Here is a 4,390-nt window from a genome sequence, read left to right on the forward strand (position 1 = left end):
CAGGTGCCACTGCCAACATGGCGGGCGCTGGTCACTCGTGTGTTCCAGAGCGGTTTCTTCGCCACGGCATCGCTGATTTTCTAATAAATTGTTTCTCTCCACTCTATTTCTATCAATTTATTTTATTTTCTACCTGTTTTTTATTTTTTTATGAGCTCAAGTAGACGGAAACTCACACAGTGGTCTGGACACGTCTTAGATGCTCCCCAATTAGTGTAATGACTCCCTGAATGATCCTAATTACTGTGGGGGGTCCCAAATTGCTCTAATTGCTAATTAATTGCGTCCAGGCCTCTGTGTGAGTTTCCGGATACTTGAGCTGATCATATACTACTTATCTCCTCCACCGCCTTGGTCTTCTTTTGCCTTCCCGATGATACCAGCGCAATAGTCGCCGACTTCTCAACATTTACCCGTAGACCTCACTCGTTCATGAAGTCGTTCACACAATTCAGGCGTTGTTGCAGTCGTCCCGATGTTGATGCCATGAGTATAAGATCATCCGCAAAGGCCATGATATCGAGGGAAGCACCCCCAATACCAAAGCCGATGCCGGGATCTACTGTAGATAGCAGCTCATTGATCACAAGATAAGAAAGAGCCGGTGATAGTGGATCGCCTTATCTTACACCCGTCGTAGGGTTGATTAGCCGGGTGTGTCCCTGAACTTGTAGGAGCGTAGGCGCATCATCATATACGTCCCTGAGGTATTCCAAGAATCCTTCCGCCAGGCCAGCCCACCGAGCACCATTTATGATTGCGCTTCTTGTTATCTTATCAAACGCCTTGGCTAGGTCGATGGTTGCACTATACAGGGATTTGCCAATACTTCTGCTCTCTGCTACCGCTGTGCTCAGAAGAAACACGTTATCGCCGCACCCGACTGCGGGGACAAAAGCCCGCTGTCTGTGACCGAAATCCACAAAGTTCAGCAACCTCTCCGCCAGATTCTATGAAACAGACGAGTCACTACTGAGGCAATGGTGATCGGTCTAATTTCTCCAGGTGATACACTTCTCGTTTCTTCGGTACAGATATTGTTCTGGCACTCCTTAGCGCTGTTGGTGGTCTTCTTATCAACATAAATGGGTTCATAAGCAGTCGCAGTACCGTCATAGGAACCGCCCGCAAGCCTCTTGCCGGAAAATTGTCCCGGATCGTGTTAGGCTCAGGTCCCTTAAGATGCCCAAAGACTCATTGGCCCAAACACCCCTGTAAGACATCGTTATGCTTGAGACAACGGGAGGAGTCCCATAAATACCACCAATGATTTGCAACAACGCCGGACGACTATATTTTAGTACTTTATGTTCGTGTTGCATAGATAAGGGGATCCCATTGCCAACCACCTGTACATCGATCCTAAGTAACACTGTCCCTCTGGATAACCAAGTCAGGCTTGAGTACAGCAACAGGGGTTACAAAGCGGGGTTCTAGGACGACGGTCTACCCGAGGTCCCTCAGGCGCCGAGACACAAATTTAACTATACCGTCATGCCGCCGGATTCTCGCCCAGTGGGCAGGGTGACACACCTGAACCACATGGGAGAGGGTCTCGGCCGCAAGACAGCCCGCGCGACACCCCATTTCCCTATTACGACCCCGGGCGCACCTCACCCGACAAGCTAGAGCATTAATTCTAAGTTTGTGCACCGCAATGTACTGTCTCCCCGTGAGGAGCGTGGTCCCCTGGAGGACCCAAACCTGCGCATAAGGTGTAGAGGACGGTGGTCTTCCTCTACATGAGCCCCGACTGGCGATGACGGTATGCCACGAACAGGCGGTGACGGTGGCCTTGGCCGCGCCGGTGGAACTGAGAAGCGGGTGCTCCACGCGCGTGACCATCGTTGTCCTCGTCGTCGTCCAGCGTCCGCTACAGGGGTCCCCCGGCCGTCAGATGCGTTTCGGACGCATCGCAAGAGCTGGAGTCCAGGTAACGCGTCTGGGAAAAGCTGCAGTTGAGGGCGACCGTGGTAGACGTGCAGACGTGGTGACGTGTGGTCGAACAGGTGAATGGCACGGCACACCTTGGCGGCATGTCACAGATGGTGAGGACGGGAACAACGATCCTACAGGTACAGACGAGCGAGAGAGAATGAGGCGCTCGGTGTCGTGGTCCTGGGGTGCCGCGACCGGCACGGGAGCCGAAGCTCGAGAGTCCCAGGTGGAGTGAGTGAGGTGCCGAGACGGGCTGAAGCGTGCCGAGGCGTCGGCTGCCCCGACTGCCGCGACCGGCAGGTAAGCGCAAGGCTCGAGAATCGCGGCCTGCGGTGAGGAGCGTGAGAAGAGGAGTGAAGAGTACCGAGATGCGGTAGGAGTGAAGGCGGCTCAATCTGTGAAGCGCGTGTGTGCCGGAGGTAGTGCTGCTCAATAGTGACGTCACAAATTTGGGATGGTGAAGGGCCGAATTGCTCCGGACGTGATGTTCTTCGTCCGGGTCACCAAATGTAGAGGACGGTGGTCTTCCTCTACATGAGCCCCGACCGGCGATGATGGTATGCCACGGAGAGGCGGTGACGGTGGCCTCTCTCCATGGCCGCGCCGGTGGAACCGAGAAGCGGGTGCTCCACGCGCGTGGCCATCGTTGTGCTCGTCGTCGTCGTCCAGCTTCCGCTACATAAGGTGCCTTGGCACAATCCCTTAGAGCTGCACCATCATTACTTTCTTGTAAAGACTTGGCCCAATATCTTCTAAGTCTAGATCTAGAGGTTAGCTCTTTACCTTTAAATTTTTGGGCGGCTCTAGCCTTACGAAGAGTTTCTTTAACTAACACCAAATTTGCTGCAGCCTGGCAAACAGGACTATCCGAAAGGGATAGCCTCTGGAACCTATTACCTACCATCAAAGGGACGGCGTTTCTCATACACTCATGGCCAAGGCACCCCTCTCCAACCGGAGCATAAAAATACCCCAGGGGGACGTCATGGACAAATGCAACCACCTTCGCACGGAGTCACGTACCAGTTTATCAAAACGCTCTAAGAGACCAACGATCAACCGGCCTAAAACAAGGCGATGGAAAAACCGGGGGAGCAAATAGAAGCGAATTAAGACCAATCATTGCTGGGGCTTTAGCGGAGCACTTGCAATTTTCGTGAGATAGGAGCCGAGGCTTTCCAAGAGAGAGCCGCGTCCGATAACTCTACCGCCGTGGGAGAATTCGACTCCCAAGTACCTCCACGTCGACTCGATAAAAAAAGCGGGGCTCAAGACCCCGTTAACACTGAATTTGCTGGCCTCGACAACTTTAACTTTCTTCTTCTCCCAGACTTAGTTGCGTTAATCTGAAAGCCACAGGTTCCCAAGAAGGCACATGCCTGATCGAGTCTCGCCTGCAGACCCTCTGGGGTGTTGGCAAAAAAAAAAAAAAAAACAAGATCATCGGCAAAAGCCATTCCGTCAACCCAGAACTCGCCTGACTGGAACATAATCCCCCTGGACATGGACCTGAAGAGCCCGTCAATGCCCATATTAAAGAGGAAGGGAGAGAGAGGGTCTCTCTGCCTAACACCCGCCGTCAGCTGAACTGTACAGTTTAACCCCTTAAAGTACAGGACGTTATGCGCCCTGTCATAGACACTGGCGAGATAACCTAAGAAATGTTTGCTGAGTCGAGCTCGACTAGTAGACTGAAGAACGGCAGAAAATTTAACAGCAGAAAGCAGATTATTGTTACTGCCGCGTATCACTCGTCTTTGAATGGATTGTATTTTAAACACATGGTAGGTGTTATACTTGGTCATCCTCTGTGGCATTTAGCTAGGAACTGTTTTATTGCATCGCGTAGGGCACGGTGTCACCCAACTAAGGAGCGTTAATCGCCCAAAACTCTGAACACAAAAAGCCTTGACATTCACAAATAACCAACAGCCTAAGACCCACAAGGGGCGGCTGATGGTGCTCGCTGGGTACTTCTGTTGAACATGTGCCAGGTTCTAGCAGATCCCTCCAGGGCCCTCACCGCCATAATGGTGAGGTCTCTCTTCTTGGGTCCCAAGGTTAGAAGGCCCTCCGCCAACGGGCGACTCCACACCCCCCTGTAGCTCACAGTGGCTGAGCAGAGCAAGGGGGGCTCAGACCTAGAACCCTGAGCGTAGGTCAAGACCTCCGGTTAGCAGTAGTAGGTCGTCTTGTCCCGATGAGCCAATCCCAGGTCCCTTGCTCCACCCACCACCTGGACGTCGAGGATGACAGACTGCTCTCCCCTGTTGGCCACGATGTCTGGTTTCCGGTTGCCCTCCGCTGTCCTGATGACGGGTTCCCTGACGGCATCCCAGCCACACTGGTGCAAACGGCTGCAGACATAGGCCGGGATGTTGTCGTGCCTATTCGCCCGGAGGCCGTGGGTGCGGTGACATATCTGCAGAATGTGCGCCAGTGATTCCAGGGC

Source organism: Ornithodoros turicata, unplaced genomic scaffold (genome assembly GCF_037126465.1).
Source record: "Ornithodoros turicata isolate Travis unplaced genomic scaffold, ASM3712646v1 Chromosome24, whole genome shotgun sequence".
Classification (NCBI taxonomy): Eukaryota; Metazoa; Arthropoda; class Arachnida; order Ixodida; family Argasidae; genus Ornithodoros; species Ornithodoros turicata.